Source organism: Triplophysa dalaica, chromosome 6 (assembly GCF_015846415.1).
Source record: "Triplophysa dalaica isolate WHDGS20190420 chromosome 6, ASM1584641v1, whole genome shotgun sequence".
NCBI classification, from domain to species: Eukaryota; Metazoa; Chordata; class Actinopteri; order Cypriniformes; family Nemacheilidae; genus Triplophysa; species Triplophysa dalaica.
In genome coordinates, this window is record NC_079547.1 from 13,321,540 (window position 1) to 13,337,980 (window position 16,441).

At 44.0% G+C, this 16,441-nt stretch overlaps 17 non-coding genes across 17 annotated transcripts; 12 read left to right on the top strand and 5 right to left on the bottom strand.

The window, feature by feature from the left end:
* The first annotated feature begins 931 nt into the window (after positions 1-931).
* trnaa-ugc (transfer RNA alanine (anticodon UGC)) lies at positions 932-1,003 on the top strand. Its single transcript has one exon. It is a non-coding gene; the product is annotated as a tRNA-Ala (tRNA).
* Positions 1,004-1,432: 429 nt separating this feature from the next.
* On the top strand, positions 1,433-1,504 carry trnaa-cgc (transfer RNA alanine (anticodon CGC)). Its single transcript has one exon. It is a non-coding gene; the product is annotated as a tRNA-Ala (tRNA).
* Positions 1,505-4,644: 3,140 nt separating this feature from the next.
* Positions 4,645-4,716, top strand: trnaa-ugc (transfer RNA alanine (anticodon UGC)). The gene has a single exon. It is a non-coding gene; the product is annotated as a tRNA-Ala (tRNA).
* Positions 4,717-5,148: 432 nt separating this feature from the next.
* Positions 5,149-5,220, top strand: trnaa-cgc (transfer RNA alanine (anticodon CGC)). Its single transcript has one exon. It is a non-coding gene; the product is annotated as a tRNA-Ala (tRNA).
* Positions 5,221-6,071: 851 nt separating this feature from the next.
* trnap-agg (transfer RNA proline (anticodon AGG)) lies at positions 6,072-6,143 on the bottom strand. Its single transcript has one exon. It is a non-coding gene; the product is annotated as a tRNA-Pro (tRNA).
* A 976-nt stretch (positions 6,144-7,119) lies between these two features.
* trnaa-ugc (transfer RNA alanine (anticodon UGC)) lies at positions 7,120-7,191 on the top strand. The gene has a single exon. It is a non-coding gene; the product is annotated as a tRNA-Ala (tRNA).
* Positions 7,192-7,620: 429 nt separating this feature from the next.
* trnaa-cgc (transfer RNA alanine (anticodon CGC)) lies at positions 7,621-7,692 on the top strand. The gene has a single exon. It is a non-coding gene; the product is annotated as a tRNA-Ala (tRNA).
* An 850-nt stretch (positions 7,693-8,542) lies between these two features.
* Positions 8,543-8,614, bottom strand: trnap-agg (transfer RNA proline (anticodon AGG)). Its single transcript has one exon. It is a non-coding gene; the product is annotated as a tRNA-Pro (tRNA).
* A 978-nt stretch (positions 8,615-9,592) lies between these two features.
* On the top strand, positions 9,593-9,664 carry trnaa-ugc (transfer RNA alanine (anticodon UGC)). The gene has a single exon. It is a non-coding gene; the product is annotated as a tRNA-Ala (tRNA).
* A 432-nt stretch (positions 9,665-10,096) lies between these two features.
* Positions 10,097-10,168, top strand: trnaa-cgc (transfer RNA alanine (anticodon CGC)). Its single transcript has one exon. It is a non-coding gene; the product is annotated as a tRNA-Ala (tRNA).
* An 850-nt stretch (positions 10,169-11,018) lies between these two features.
* trnap-agg (transfer RNA proline (anticodon AGG)) lies at positions 11,019-11,090 on the bottom strand. Its single transcript has one exon. It is a non-coding gene; the product is annotated as a tRNA-Pro (tRNA).
* A 978-nt stretch (positions 11,091-12,068) lies between these two features.
* trnaa-ugc (transfer RNA alanine (anticodon UGC)) lies at positions 12,069-12,140 on the top strand. The gene has a single exon. It is a non-coding gene; the product is annotated as a tRNA-Ala (tRNA).
* Positions 12,141-12,572: 432 nt separating this feature from the next.
* On the top strand, positions 12,573-12,644 carry trnaa-cgc (transfer RNA alanine (anticodon CGC)). The gene has a single exon. It is a non-coding gene; the product is annotated as a tRNA-Ala (tRNA).
* Positions 12,645-13,495: 851 nt separating this feature from the next.
* trnap-agg (transfer RNA proline (anticodon AGG)) lies at positions 13,496-13,567 on the bottom strand. The gene has a single exon. It is a non-coding gene; the product is annotated as a tRNA-Pro (tRNA).
* A 976-nt stretch (positions 13,568-14,543) lies between these two features.
* trnaa-ugc (transfer RNA alanine (anticodon UGC)) lies at positions 14,544-14,615 on the top strand. The gene has a single exon. It is a non-coding gene; the product is annotated as a tRNA-Ala (tRNA).
* Positions 14,616-15,047: 432 nt separating this feature from the next.
* On the top strand, positions 15,048-15,119 carry trnaa-cgc (transfer RNA alanine (anticodon CGC)). Its single transcript has one exon. It is a non-coding gene; the product is annotated as a tRNA-Ala (tRNA).
* Positions 15,120-15,968: 849 nt separating this feature from the next.
* Positions 15,969-16,040, bottom strand: trnap-agg (transfer RNA proline (anticodon AGG)). The gene has a single exon. It is a non-coding gene; the product is annotated as a tRNA-Pro (tRNA).
* Positions 16,041-16,441: the final 401 nt, after the last annotated feature.

Genomic DNA, 16,441 nt, shown 5'->3' on the forward strand with positions numbered 1-16,441 from the left:
AGCTGGGCTGACCTGACGCTTGAGAACACCTATTTCTTTGTACCCAAAGATGCTCCCGTGTGGATTGCACAGTGAAAGAATTAGAGAATTAAGAAGCAATGCTCCGACACAAGAAGTTACGGGCCCTCATTGTGTAATAAGTCTACAGTGGGGATAAGAAACGTGTTAAATACACTTGGTCGAAGCCAATTTAATGGGGATGTCGCCCAGTTGCATAGCCCATGCTTGCATGTATGAGGTTCTGGCTTCATTACTCGTTTCGAACATGTTGCTTGTTTAAAAAATGCAAGCAGCTGCTTGGTCGATGTTCGAAATTAAACATTGTTCAATATATCCATATGATGCATTTCACAGACAAAGCATAATTTCAAGTGGCAGGCTAAATGACACAGATTCCTCATAATTGTATACAAACGCACAGCGTGGCAGTGTGAGGATGTAGCTCAGTGTAGAGCGCATGCTTTGCATGTACGAGGTCCTGGGTGCAATCCCCAGCATTTCCAAGTTGTTTCTCGTCTGACGTTGCATTGCTGAACTTAAGAGTCTTGCGTTAACATGGATTGTCTAGGCTCTCTAACCGAAAACAGCTTTACCGGACATAACGCACAATGCTTCCTAAACGTATCTTAAAACGTGAGTATAAAAAGCCATTGTCTTCATCTTTGCATGTATGAGCCTCTCGGTTCCATCCCACGATCTTCAAGACGCTGCTCATTAAAAAAATCAAGCAGGTCCATTGTTGATCTTTGAACTGAGCATCGTTCAATATTCCCATCTCACACATTCCACAGACAAAGCATGAGCCCAGTTGTAGACTAATTTTCAACGATTTGAACGTGTACACTAAAAATCGCTTGCTCTGACCTATTAAGCCACATCTGCCCAATCGCCGGGTTTTCCGTTACTCTATAAAACGCACTCACTGATATTGGGGGATGTAGCTCAGTGGTAGAGCGCATGCTTTGCATGTATGAGGTCCTGGGTTCAAGCCCCAGCATCTCCAGTTGCCGTCTTGTCATTAGCAAAGTTTGATCAGCTTCGTATTGGGCTTTGGCCTAGAAGAAATCACATCAAGCACTCAACCGGTGGCAGTCTGCTTATGACGGTGTTTTCGTTTAGATTTCGCGGAGCATCCAAATAGAGCACAGGCCTTTGTGGATGTGAGAGGTCCTTTGCTCCATTCCCAGCATCTACAAACGTTTCATTTTTGTAAGCGAAGTTGAGCAGCTGCCTTGGCGAGTCTCGAACTAAGTGTCTACAGCATTTCCCTTTTGGCTTGGTTTCACAGACAAGGTTAAACCTACTTCCTGAATAAGTGCACTGGTTGATTGCACCTTCTTGACTCAAAAGCTCCTCGCTCCGACCTATCTAGCACCGCGGCACAATACGTGTGTTTTCCACGACAAACACGCTCATGCCATTGCAGACGTGGGGGGATGTAGCTCAGTGGTAGAGCGCATGCTTCGCATGTATGAGGTCCTGGGTTCAATCCCCAGCATCTCCAAATTGGTTCTTATCTGAAGGTTAAGCAGCTGCATTGTTGAACTTAAGTCTCTTACAACACTACCCTGGAGCTTGGCTTCAGAAGGAAAGGCTTTCGACTGAAATAAAATGTTTAGGCCCTCTAATCGAAAACTGCGTTCTCAGAAATAACTAGCAATGCTTCTCTAAGCCTTTGCTTTGCCGGCGTTCAATCCCAGGATCTCCAAGACGTTGCATATTTGAAAAAAAACACGCAGTTCCATTGTTGATCATCGAACTGAGCATCGTTCAATATTCTGCTTTCACACATTTCGCAGACAAAGCTTAAGCCTAGTTTAGACTAAAATACATTGATTGGGCAGTCTTAATTGAAAAAAGCTTGCCCCGACCAATCTTGCATCATTTCCCTGACACTTTTGTTTTTCATTTCTTTCTGATCCTAGACTTTTACACAGAGGCACTTTCGTGTTGGAATAGAAAACAGCGCTGCACAAGCGTTGCCATCAAATTATAACCACACAGTTCCCTAGAATGTCTTTGTATGCTGCAGCGTTAGGATTTGTACTCACTGTAATGACCCAAGTACGCTCGTTACTAGGGGTTGTTCCGAGACTTTTGTACACAAAGTGGATCATACAATACTTCCGTATGGGCTGGTTTCGCAACGCAAAGCTAAAGCCAAGTTTCAGACTCAAATTGATTAGTTAGGCTCTGTAACTGAACACATCTTGCATTGACATATAGAGCAATCTATCCCCTGACCTTGGGTCTTGCAAAACACTCGACCGGTGTCAACCAGATACAACCAATCCTGACAGGAACCTCCTGGAGGATTAAACACTGGCAACCACGAACTATTACTCAATTAAGCAGGGCTCGTCCGGGATTTGAACCCGGGACCTCTCGCACCCCTAAGCGAGAATCATACCCCTACACCAACGAGCCACATCATCAATTAATACGTGCAGTTTTAAGCACACTTCAAAGAGAGCTGGGCTGACCTGATCGCTTGAGAACACCTATTTCTTTGTACCCAAAGATGCTCCCGTGTGGATTGCACAGTGAAAGAATAGAGAATTAAGAAGCAATGCTCCGACACAAGAAGTTACGGGCCCTCATTGTGTAATAAGTCTACAGTGGGGATAAGAAACGTGTTAAATACACTTGGTCGAAGCCAATTTAATGGGGATGTCGCCCAGTTGCATAGCCCATGCTTGCATGTATGAGGTTCTGGCTTCATTACTCGTTTCGAACATGTTGCTTGTTTTAAAAATGCAAGCAGCTGCTTGGTCGATGTTCGAAATTAAACATTGTTCAATATATCCATATGATGCATTTCACAGACAAAGCATAATTTCAAGTGGCAGGCTAAATGACACAGATTCCTCCATAATTGTATACAAACGCACAGCGTGGCAGTGTGAGGATGTAGCTCAGTGGTAGAGCGCATGCTTGCATGTACGAGGTCCTGGGTGCAATCCCCAGCATTTCCAAGTTGTTTCTCGTCTGACGTTGCATTGCTGAACTTAAGAGTCTTGCGGTTTAACATGGATTGTCTAGGCTCTCTAACCGAAAACAGCTTTACCGGACATAACGCACAATGCTTCCCTAAACGTATCTTAAAACGTGAGTATAAAAAGCCATTGTCTTCATCTTTGCATGTATGAGCCTCTCGGTTCCATCCCACGATCTTCAAGACGCTGCTCATTAAAAAAATCAAGCAGTCCATTGTTGATCTTTGAACTGAGCATCGTTCAATATTCCCATCTCACACTTTCCACAGACAAAGCATGAGCCCAGTTGTAGACTAATTTTCAACGATTTGAACGTGTACACTAAAAATCGCTTGCTCTGACCTATTACAGTTTTTCTCAATTGTTTACACACAAATTCTGGTACTTGAGACACAATGACCACAACATGTAACTAATTCACCAACCCCATGAACCAATTCTGCTAAACTACAAGCACAGTTCCTTCTTTACACTCAAATTGCAGTTCTAAAACACACTTTTTCAAAACACTACACACAATTCTCTGCTTTTGGCACAATTTTCATGCAGAAAATATCTTGTTTTCATAAGGAACACACTGCCATTCAAATATGCACACTGACTTATCACAAGGGCAAACACCCGTCACACAGATTTACAATTACAATCAGAGCTTTAGCATAAAAGGGCAATATGTGCGCTCTTCTGTTTTGGAGCAATGGATACCAACATTGGAAACAGAGTCAGAGCCTGAGGAGTAAGAGTAAGAGGAGGAGGAGGAGGACGGGGAGTACAAGTACGAGGATGAAGAAGGCCAATGACCGTAATCTCTGATGAGATCCGAGCCACTTTGGTTGATCATGTGGTCAACCATGGTCTACAATGAGGGAGGCTGGGCGAAGAGAAGCAGTCACATTTGAGCAGGTACACTGTAGCATCATCATATGGACCATGTCTTGCGCAGAAATCATCTCAGGATGAAGCAGGTCTACAGGGTGCCATTTGAATGCAATTCATAAAGAGACAAAGAATTGCGATATAACTATGTGCAAGTGAGTCCCACAATTGATGCATACTCTCAACACTGTATACAGTAAATTCTTCTGTGGTTTTGTATGTAGTGTGTGTGCAACTTTATGTTGGTCGGGAATGGACGAACTGTGTACATTGTTTTTGCGGGACAAATAAACTACAATTTTACCGTGTATTTGTGTGTTCTGAGTATAAAAACAATATTCTCAATATTTTACAACACACTTATGTTTGTACTGTCTGCAGTAAGTGTAACACTATACCAAAAGAAGGGCTAAGTCATTATGTTGAATGGAGAAGAAGTGTTTTAAATTCATCATAGTGTTTTACATTGAGCACATCAGTGTTCAGCTGGTTCTTATAAATGTCTATACATATGATGGTTTGTGTGTGTCATTTGAAAACAAACTCCCATTTTGAGAAGAAATAACATTGTTTTGAATGTAAAGTTTCATTTTGCAGGAGAATTGAGGGGTTTTAGCCATTGTGGTGTGTTTTTTTGGATTTGTGTGTAGAGTTCTGAGAATATGAGGCATGGCTTTCAGAAAATGTGTGTAAACAATTGAGAAAAACTGTAAGCCACATCTGCCCAATCGCCGGGTTTTCCGTTACTCTATAAAACGCACTCACTGATATTGGGGATGTAGCTCAGTGGTAGAGCGCATGCTTTGCATGTATGAGGTCCTGGGTTCAAGCCCCAGCATCTCCAGTTGCCGTCTTGTCATTAGCAAAGTTGATCAGCTTCGTATTGGGCTTTGGCCTAGAAGAAATCACATCAAGCACTCAACCGGTGGCAGTCTGCTTATGACGGTGTTTTCGTTTAGATTTCGCGGAGCATCCAAATAGAGCACAGGCCTTTGTGGGATGTGAGAGGTCCTTTGCTCCATTCCCAGCATCTACAAACGTTTCATTTTTGTAAGCGAAGTTGAGCAGCTGCCTTGGCGAGTCTCGAACTAAGTGTCTTACAGCATTTCCCTTTTGGCTTGGTTTCACAGACAAGGTTTAAACCTACTTCCTGAATAAAGTGCACTGGTTGATTGCACCTTCTTGACTCAAAAGCTCCTCGCTCCGACCTATCTAGCACCGCGGCACAATACGTGTGTTTTCCACGACAAACACGCTCATGCCATTGCAGACGTGGGGGGATGTAGCTCAGTGGTAGAGCGCATGCTTCGCATGTATGAGGTCCTGGGTTCAATCCCCAGCATCTCCAAATTGGTTCTTATCTGAAGGTTAAGCAGCTGCATTGTTGAACTTAAGTCTCTTACAACACTACCCTGGAGCTTGGCTTCAGAAGGAAAGGCTTTCGACTGAAATAAAATGTTTAGGCCCTCTAATCGAAAACTGCGTTCTCAGAAATAACTAGCAATGCTTCTCTAAGCCTTTGCTTTGCCGGCGTTCAATCCCAGGATCTCCAAGACGTTGCATATTTGAAAAAAAACACGCAGTTCCATTGTTGATCATCGAACTGAGCATCGTTCAATATTCCGCTTTCACACATTTCGCAGACAAAGCTTAAGCCTAGTTTAGACTAAAATACATTGATTGGGCAGTCTTAATTGAAAAAAGCTTGCCCCGACCAATCTTGCATCATTTCCCTGACACTTTTGTTTTTCATTTCTTTCTGATCCTAGACTTTTACACAGAGGCACTTTCGTGTTGGAATAGAAAACAGCGCTGCACAAGCGGTTGCCATCAAATTATAACCACACAGTTCCCTAGAATGTCTTTGTATGCTGCAGCGTTAGGATTTGTACTCACTGTAATGACCCAAGTACGCTCGTTACTAGGGGTTGTTCCGAGACTTTTGTACACAAAGTGGATCATACAATACTTCCGTATGGGCTGGTTTCGCAACGCAAAGCTAAAGCCAAGTTTCAGACTCAAATTGATTAGTTAGGCTCTGTAACTGAACACATCTTGCATTGACATATAGAGCAATCTATCCCCTGACCTTGGGTCTTGCAAAACACTCGACCGGTGTCAACCAGATACAACCAATCCTGACAGGAACCTCCTGGAGGATTAAACACTGGCAACCACGAACTATTACTCAATTAAGAAGGGCTCGTCCGGGATTTGAACCCGGGACCTCTCGCACCCTAAGCGAGAATCATACCCCTAGACCAACGAGCCACATCATCAATTAATACGTGCAGTTTTAAGCACACTTCAAAGAGAGCTGGGCTGACCTGATCGCTTGAGAACACCTATTTCTTTGTACCCAAAGATGCTCCCTGTGGATTGCACGGTGAAAGAATTAGAGAATTAAGAAGCAATGCTCCGACACAAGAAGTTACGGGCCCTCATTGTGTAATAAGTCTACAGTGGGGATAAGAAACGTGTTAAATACACTTGGTCGAAGCCAATTTAATGGGGATGTCGCCCAGTTGCATAGCCCATGCTTGCATGTATGAGGTTCTGGCTTCATTACTCGTTTCGAACATGTTGCTTGTTTAAAAATACAAGCAGCTGCTTGGTCGATGTTCGAAATTAAACATTGTTCAATATATCCATATGATGCATTTCACAGACAAAGCATAATTTCAAGTGGCAGGCTAAATGACACAGATTCCTCCATAATTGTATACAAACGCACAGCGTGGCAGTGTGAGGATGTAGCTCAGTGGTAGAGCGCATGCTTTGCATGTACGAGGTCCTGGGTGCAATCCCCAGCATTTCCAAGTTGTTTCTCGTCTGACGTTGCATTGCTGAACTTAAGAGTCTTGCGGTTAACATGGATTGTCTAGGCTCTCTAACCGAAAACAGCTTTACCGGACATAACGCACAATGCTTCCCTAAACGTATCTTCAAACGTGAGTATAAAAAGCCATTGTCTTCATCTTTGCATGTATGAGCCTCTCGGTTCCATCCCACGATCTTCAAGACGTGCTCATTAAAAAAATCAAGCAGGTCCATTGTTGATCTTTGAACTGAGCATCGTTCAATATTCCCATCTCACACATTCCACAGACAAAGCATGAGCCCAGTTGTAGACTAATTTTCAACGATTTGAACGTGTACACTAAAAATCGCTTGCTCTGACCTATTAAGCCACATCTGCCCAATCGCCGGGTTTTCCGTTACTCTATAAAACGCACTCACTGATATTGGGGATGTAGCTCAGTGGTAGAGCGCATGCTTTGCATGTATGAGGTCCTGGGTTCAAGCCCCAGCATCTCCAGTTGCCGTCTTGTCATTAGCAAAGTTGATCAGCTTCGTATTGGGCTTTGGCCTAGAAGAAATCACATCAAGCACTCAACCGGTGGCAGTCTGCTTATGACGGTGTTTTCGTTTAGATTTCGCGGAGCATCCAAATAGAGCACAGGCCTTTGTGGGATGTGAGAGGTCCTTTGCTCCATTCCCAGCATCTACAAACGTTTCATTTTTGTAAGCGAAGTTGAGCAGCTGCCTTGGCGAGTCTCGAACTAAGTGTCTTACAGCATTTCCCTTTTGGCTTGGTTTCACAGACAAGGTTTAAACCTACTTCCTGAATAAAGTGCACTGGTTGATTGCACCTTCTTGACTCAAAAGCTCCTCTCCGACCTATCTAGCACCGCGGCACAATACGTGTTTTTCCACGACAAACACGCTCATGCCATTGCAGACGTGGGGGGATGTAGCTCAGTGGTAGAGCGCATGCTTCGCATGTATGAGGTCCTGGGTTCAATCCCCAGCATCTCCAAATTGGTTCTTATCTGAAGGTTAAGCAGCTGCATTGTTGAACTTAAGTCTCTTACAACACTACCCTGGAGCTTGGCTTCACAAGGAAAGGCTTTCGACTGAAATAAAATGTTTAGGCCCTCTAATCGAAAACTGCGTTCTCAGAAATAACTAGCAATGCTTCTCTAAGCCTTTGCTTTGCCGGCGTTCAATCCCAGGATCTCCAAGACGTTGCATATTTGAAAAAAAACACGCAGTTCCATTGTTGATCATCGAACTGAGCATCGTTCAATATTCCGCTTTCACACATTTCGCAGACAAAGCTTAAGCCTAGTTTAGACTAAAATACATTGATTGGGCAGTCTTAATTGAAAAAAGCTTGCCCCGACCAATCTTGCATCATTTCCCTGACACTTTTGTTTTTCATTTCTTTCTGATCCTAGACTTTTACACAGAGGCACTTTCGTGTTGGAATAGAAAACAGCGCTGCACAAGCGGTTGCCATCAAATTATAACCACACAGTTCCCTAGAATGTCTTTGTATGCTGCAGCGTTAGGATTTGTACTCACTGTAATGACCCAAGTACGCTCGTTACTAGGGGTTGTTCCGAGACTTTTGTACACAAAGTGGATCATACAATACTTCCGTATGGGCTGGTTTCGCAACGCAAAGCTAAAGCCAAGTTTCAGACTCAAATTGATTAGTTAGGCTCTGTAACTGAACACATCTTGCATTGACATATAGAGCAATCTATCCCCTGACCTTGGGTCTTGCAAAACACTCGACCGGTGTCAACCAGATACAACCAATCCTGACAGGAACCTCCTGGAGGATTAAACACTGGCAACCACGAACTATTACTCAATTAAGAGGGCTCGTCCGGGATTTGAACCCGGGACCTCTCGCACCCTAAGCGAGAATCATACCCCTAGACCAACGAGCCACATCATCAATTAATACGTGCAGTTTTAAGCACACTTCAAAGAGAGCTGGGCTGACCTGATCGCTTGAGAACACCTATTTCTTTGTACCCAAAGATGCTCCCGTGTGGATTGCACGGTGAAAGAATTAGAGAATTAAGAAGCAATGCTCCGACACAAGAAGTTACGGGCCCTCATTGTGTAATAAGTCTACAGTGGGGATAAGAAACGTGTTAAATACACTTGGTCGAAGCCAATTTAATGGGGATGTCGCCCAGTTGCATAGCCCATGCTTGCATGTATGAGGTTCTGGCTTCATTACTCGTTTCGAACATGTTGCTTGTTTAAAAATACAAGCAGCTGCTTGGTCGATGTTCGAAATTAAACATTGTTCAATATATCCATATGATGCATTTCACAGACAAAGCATAATTTCAAGTGGCAGGCTAAATGACACAGATTCCTCCATAATTGTATACAAACGCACAGCGTGGCAGTGTGAGGATGTAGCTCAGTGGTAGAGCGCATGCTTTGCATGTACGAGGTCCTGGGTGCAATCCCCAGCATTTCCAAGTTGTTTCTCGTCTGACGTTGCATTGCTGAACTTAAGAGTCTTGCGGTTAACATGGATTGTCTAGGCTCTCTAACCGAAAACAGCTTTACCGGACATAACGCACAATGCTTCCCTAAACGTATCTTCAAACGTGAGTATAAAAAGCCATTGTCTTCATCTTTGCATGTATGAGCCTCTCGGTTCCATCCCACGATCTTCAAGACGCTGCTCATTAAAAAAATCAAGCAGGTCCATTGTTGATCTTTGAACTGAGCATCGTTCAATATTCCCATCTCACACATTCCACAGACAAAGCATGAGCCCAGTTGTAGACTAATTTTCAACGATTTGAACGTGTACACTAAAAATCGCTTGCTCTGACCTATTAAGCCACATCTGCCCAATCGCCGGGTTTTCCGTTACTCTATAAAACGCACTCACTGATATTGGGGATGTAGCTCAGTGGTAGAGCGCATGCTTTGCATGTATGAGGTCCTGGGTTCAAGCCCCAGCATCTCCAGTTGCCGTCTTGTCATTAGCAAAGTTGATCAGCTTCGTATTGGGCTTTGGCCTAGAAGAAATCACATCAAGCACTCAACCGGTGGCAGTCTGCTTATGACGGTGTTTTCGTTTAGATTTCGCGGAGCATCCAAATAGAGCACAGGCCTTTGTGGGATGTGAGAGGTCCTTTGCTCCATTCCCAGCATCTACAAACGTTTCATTTTTGTAAGCGAAGTTGAGCAGCTGCCTTGGCGAGTCTCGAACTAAGTGTCTTACAGCATTTCCCTTTTGGCTTGGTTTCACAGACAAGGTTTAAACCTACTTCCTGAATAAAGTGCACTGGTTGATTGCACCTTCTTGACTCAAAAGCTCCTCGCTCCGACCTATCTAGCACCGCGGCACAATACGTGTGTTTTCCACGACAAACACGCTCATGCCATTGCAGACGTGGGGGGATGTAGCTCAGTGGTAGAGCGCATGCTTCGCATGTATGAGGTCCTGGGTTCAATCCCCAGCATCTCCAAATTGGTTCTTATCTGAAGGTTAAGCAGCTGCATTGTTGAACTTAAGTCTCTTACAACACTACCCTGGAGCTTGGCTTCAGAAGGAAAGGCTTTCGACTGAAATAAAATGTTTAGGCCCTCTAATCGAAAACTGCGTTCTCAGAAATAACTAGCAATGCTTCTCTAAGCCTTTGCTTTGCCGGCGTTCAATCCCAGGATCTCCAAGACGTTGCATATTTGAAAAAAAACACGCAGTTCCATTGTTGATCATCGAACTGAGCATCGTTCAATATTCCGCTTTCACACATTTCGCAGACAAAGCTTAAGCCTAGTTTAGACTAAAATACATTGATTGGGCAGTCTTAATTGAAAAAAGCTTGCCCCGACCAATCTTGCATCATTTCCCTGACACTTTTGTTTTTCATTTCTTTCTGATCCTAGACTTTTACACAGAGGCACTTTCGTGTTGGAATAGAAAACAGCGCTGCACAAGCGGTTGCCATCAAATTATAACCACACAGTTCCCTAGAATGTCTTTGTATGCTGCAGCGTTAGGATTTGTACTCACTGTAATGACCCAAGTACGCTCGTTACTAGGGGTTGTTCCGAGACTTTTGTACACAAAGTGGATCATACAATACTTCCGTATGGGCTGGTTTCGCAACGCAAAGCTAAAGCCAAGTTTCAGACTCAAATTGATTAGTTAGGCTCTGTAACTGAACACATCTTGCATTGACATATAGAGCAATCTATCCCCTGACCTTGGGTCTTGCAAAACACTCGACCGGTGTCAACCAGATACAACCAATCCTGACAGGAACCTCCTGGAGGATTAAACACTGGCAACCACGAACTATTACTCAATTAAGAGGGCTCGTCCGGGATTTGAACCCGGGACCTCTCGCACCCTAAGCGAGAATCATACCCCTAGACCAACGAGCCACATCATCAATTAATACGTGCAGTTTTAAGCACACTTCAAAGAGAGCTGGGCTGACCTGATCGCTTGAGAACACCTATTTCTTTGTACCCAAAGATGCTCCCGTGTGGATTGCACGGTGAAAGAATTAGAGAATTAAGAAGCAATGCTCCGACACAAGAAGTTACGGGCCCTCATTGTGTAATAAGTCTACAGTGGGGATAAGAAACGTGTTAAATACACTTGGTCGAAGCCAATTTAATGGGGATGTCGCCCAGTTGCATAGCCCATGCTTGCATGTATGAGGTTCTGGCTTCATTACTCGTTTCGAACATGTTGCTTGTTTAAAAATACAAGCAGCTGCTTGGTCGATGTTCGAAATTAAACATTGTTCAATATATCCATATGATGCATTTCACAGACAAAGCATAATTTCAAGTGGCAGGCTAAATGACACAGATTCCTCCATAATTGTATACAAACGCACAGCGTGGCAGTGTGAGGATGTAGCTCAGTGGTAGAGCGCATGCTTTGCATGTACGAGGTCCTGGGTGCAATCCCCAGCATTTCCAAGTTGTTTCTCGTCTGACGTTGCATTGCTGAACTTAAGAGTCTTGCGGTTAACATGGATTGTCTAGGCTCTCTAACCGAAAACAGCTTTACCGGACATAACGCACAATGCTTCCCTAAACGTATCTTCAAACGTGAGTATAAAAAGCCATTGTCTTCATCTTTGCATGTATGAGCCTCTCGGTTCCATCCCACGATCTTCAAGACGCTGCTCATTAAAAAAATCAAGCAGGTCCATTGTTGATCTTTGAACTGAGCATCGTTCAATATTCCCATCTCACACATTCCACAGACAAAGCATGAGCCCAGTTGTAGACTAATTTTCAACGATTTGAACGTGTACACTAAAAATCGCTTGCTCTGACCTATTAAGCCACATCTGCCCAATCGCCGGGTTTTCCGTTACTCTATAAAACGCACTCACTGATATTGGGGATGTAGCTCAGTGGTAGAGCGCATGCTTTGCATGTATGAGGTCCTGGGTTCAAGCCCCAGCATCTCCAGTTGCCGTCTTGTCATTAGCAAAGTTGATCAGCTTCGTATTGGGCTTTGGCCTAGAAGAAATCACATCAAGCACTCAACCGGTGGCAGTCTGCTTATGACGGTGTTTTCGTTTAGATTTCGCGGAGCATCCAAATAGAGCACAGGCCTTTGTGGGATGTGAGAGGTCCTTTGCTCCATTCCCAGCATCTACAAACGTTTCATTTTTGTAAGCGAAGTTGAGCAGCTGCCTTGGCGAGTCTCGAACTAAGTGTCTTACAGCATTTCCCTTTTGGCTTGGTTTCACAGACAAGGTTTAAACCTACTTCCTGAATAAAGTGCACTGGTTGATTGCACCTTCTTGACTCAAAAGCTCCTCGCTCCGACCTATCTAGCACCGCGGCACAATACGTGTGTTTTCCACGACAAACACGCTCATGCCATTGCAGACGTGGGGGGATGTAGCTCAGTGGTAGAGCGCATGCTTCGCATGTATGAGGTCCTGGGTTCAATCCCCAGCATCTCCAAATTGGTTCTTATCTGAAGGTTAAGCAGCTGCATTGTTGAACTTAAGTCTCTTACAACACTACCCTGGAGCTTGGCTTCAGAAGGAAAGGCTTTCGACTGAAATAAAATGTTTAGGCCCTCTAATCGAAAACTGCGTTCTCAGAAATAACTAGCAATGCTTCTCTAAGCCTTTGCTTTGCCGGCGTTCAATCCCAGGATCTCCAAGACGTTGCATATTTGAAAAAAAACACGCAGTTCCATTGTTGATCATCGAACTGAGCATCGTTCAATATTCCGCTTTCACACATTTCGCAGACAAAGCTTAAGCCTAGTTTAGACTAAAATACATTGATTGGGCAGTCTTAATTGAAAAAAGCTTGCCCCGACCAATCTTGCATCATTTCCCTGACACTTTTGTTTTTCATTTCTTTCTGATCCTAGACTTTTACACAGAGGCACTTTCGTGTTGGAATAGAAAACAGCGCTGCACAAGCGGTTGCCATCAAATTATAACCACACAGTTCCCTAGAATGTCTTTGTATGCTGCAGCGTTAGGATTTGTACTCACTGTAATGACCCAAGTACGCTCGTTACTAGGGGTTGTTCCGAGACTTTTGTACACAAAGTGGATCATACAATACTTCCGTATGGGCTGGTTTCGCAACGCAAAGCTAAAGCCAAGTTTCAGACTCAAATTGATTAGTTAGGCTCTGTAACTGAACACATCTTGCATTGACATATAGAGCAATCTATCCCCTGACCTTGGGTCTTGCAAAACACTCGACCGGTGTCAACCAGATACAACCAATCCTGACAGGAACCTCCTGGAGGATTAAACACTGGCAACCACGAACTATTACTCAATTAAGCAGGGCTCGTCCGGGATTTGAACCCGGGACCTCTCGCACCCTAAGCGAGAATCATACCCCTAGACCAACGAGCCACATCATCAATTAATACGTGCAGTTTTAAGCACACTTCAAAGAGAGCTGGGCTGACCTGATCGCTTGAGAACACCTATTTCTTTGTACCCAAAGATGCTCCCGTGTGGATTGCACGGTGAAAGAATTAGAGAATTAAGAAGCAATGCTCCGACACAAGAAGTTACGGGCCCTCATTGTGTAATAAGTCTACAGTGGGGATAAGAAACGTGTTAAATACACTTGGTCGAAGCCAATTTAATGGGGATGTCGCCCAGTTGCATAGCCCATGCTTGCATGTATGAGGTTCTGGCTTCATTACTCGTTTCGAACATGTTGCTTGTTTAAAAATACAAGCAGCTGCTTGGTCGATGTTCGAAATTAAACATTGTTCAATATATCCATATGATGCATTTCACAGACAAAGCATAATTTCAAGTGGCAGGCTAAATGACACAGATTCCTCCATAATTGTATACAAACGCACAGCGTGGCAGTGAGGATGTAGCTCAGTGGTAGAGCGCATGCTTTGCATGTACGAGGTCCTGGGTGCAATCCCCAGCATTTCCAAGTTGTTTCTCGTCTGACGTTGCATTGCTGAACTTAAGAGTCTTGCGGTTAACATGGATTGTCTAGGCTCTCTAACCGAAAACAGCTTTACCGGACATAACGCACAATGCTTCCCTAAACGTATCTTCAAACGTGAGTATAAAAAGCCATTGTCTTCATCTTTGCATGTATGAGCCTCTCGGTTCCATCCCACGATCTTCAAGACGCTGCTCATTAAAAAAATCAAGCAGGTCCATTGTTGATCTTTGAACTGAGCATCGTTCAATATTCCCATCTCACACATTCCACAGACAAAGCATGAGCCCAGTTGTAGACTAATTTTCAACGATTTGAACGTGTACACTAAAAATCGCTTGCTCTGACCTATTAAGCCACATCTGCCCAATCGCCGGGTTTTCCGTTACTCTATAAAACGCACTCACTGATATTGGGGATGTAGCTCAGTGGTAGAGCGCATGCTTTGCATGTATGAGGTCCTGGGTTCAAGCCCCAGCATCTCCAGTTGCCGTCTTGTCATTAGCAAAGTTGATCAGCTTCGTATTGGGCTTTGGCCTAGAAGAAATCACATCAAGCACTCAACCGGTGGCAGTCTGCTTATGACGGTGTTTTCGTTTAGATTTCGCGGAGCATCCAAATAGAGCACAGGCCTTTGTGGGATGTGAGAGGTCCTTTGCTCCATTCCCAGCATCTACAAACGTTTCATTTTTGTAAGCGAAGTTGAGCAGCTGCCTTGGCGAGTCTCGAACTAAGTGTCTTACAGCATTTCCCTTTTGGCTTGGTTTCACAGACAAGGTTTAAACCTACTTCCTGAATAAAGTGCACTGGTTGATTGCACCTTCTTGACTCAAAAGCTCCTCGCTCCGACCTATCTAGCACCGCGGCACAATACGTGTGTTTTCCACGACAAACACGCTCATGCCATTGCAGACGTGGGGGGATGTAGCTCAGTGGTAGAGCGCATGCTTCGCATGTATGAGGTCCTGGGTTCAATCCCCAGCATCTCCAAATTGGTTCTTATCTGAAGGTTAAGCAGCTGCATTGTTGAACTTAAGTCTCTTACAACACTACCCTGGAGCTTGGCTTCAGAAGGAAAGGCTTTCGACTGAAATAAAATGTTTAGGCCCTCTAATCGAAAACTGCGTTCTCAGAAATAACTAGCAATGCTTCTCTAAGCCTTTGCTTTGCCGGCGTTCAATCCCAGGATCTCCAAGACGTTGCATATTTGAAAAAAAACACGCAGTTCCATTGTTGATCATCGAACTGAGCATCGTTCAATATTCCGCTTTCACACATTTCGCAGACAAAGCTTAAGCCTAGTTTAGACTAAAAACATTGATTGGGCAGTCTTAATTGAAAAAAGCTTGCCCCGACCAATCTTGCATCATTTCCCTGACACTTTTGTTTTTCATTTCTTTCTGATCCTAGACTTTTACACAGAGGCACTTTCGTGTTGGAATAGAAAACAGCGCTGCACAAGCGGTTGCCATCAAATTATAACCACACAGTTCCCTAGAATGTCTTTGTATGCTGCAGCGTTAGGATTTGTACTCACTGTAATGACCCAAGTACGCTCGTTACTAGGGGTTGTTCCGAGACTTTTGTACACAAAGTGGATCATACAATACTTCCGTATGGGCTGGTTTCGCAACGCAAAGCTAAAGCCAAGTTTCAGACTCAAATTGATTAGTTAGGCTCTGTAACTGAACACATCTTGCATTGACATATAGAGCAATCTATCCCCTGACCTTGGGTCTTGCAAAACACTCGACCGGTGTCAACCAGATACAACCAATCCTGACAGGAACCTCCTGGAGGATTAAACACTGGCAACCACGAACTATTACTCAATTAAGAGGGCTCGTCCGGGATTTGAACCCGGGACCTCTCGCACCCTAAGCGAGAATCATACCCCTAGACCAACGAGCCACATCATCAATTAATACGTGCAGTTTTAAGCACACTTCAAAGAGAGCTGGGCTGACCTGATCGCTTGAGAACACCTATTTCTTTGTACCCAAAGATGCTCCCGTGTGGATTGCACGGTGAAAGAATTAGAGAATTAAGAAGCAATGCTCCGACACAAGAAGTTACGGGCCCTCATTGTGTAATAAGTCTACAGTGGGGATAAGAAACGTGTTAAATACACTTGGTCGAAGCCAATTTAATGGGGATGTCGCCCAGTTGCATAGCCCATGCTTGCATGTATGAGGTTCTGGCTTCATTACTCGTTTCGAACATGTTGCTTGTTTAAAAATACAAGCAGCTGCTTGGTCGATGTTCGAAATTAAACATTGTTCAATATATCCATATGATGCATTTCACAGACA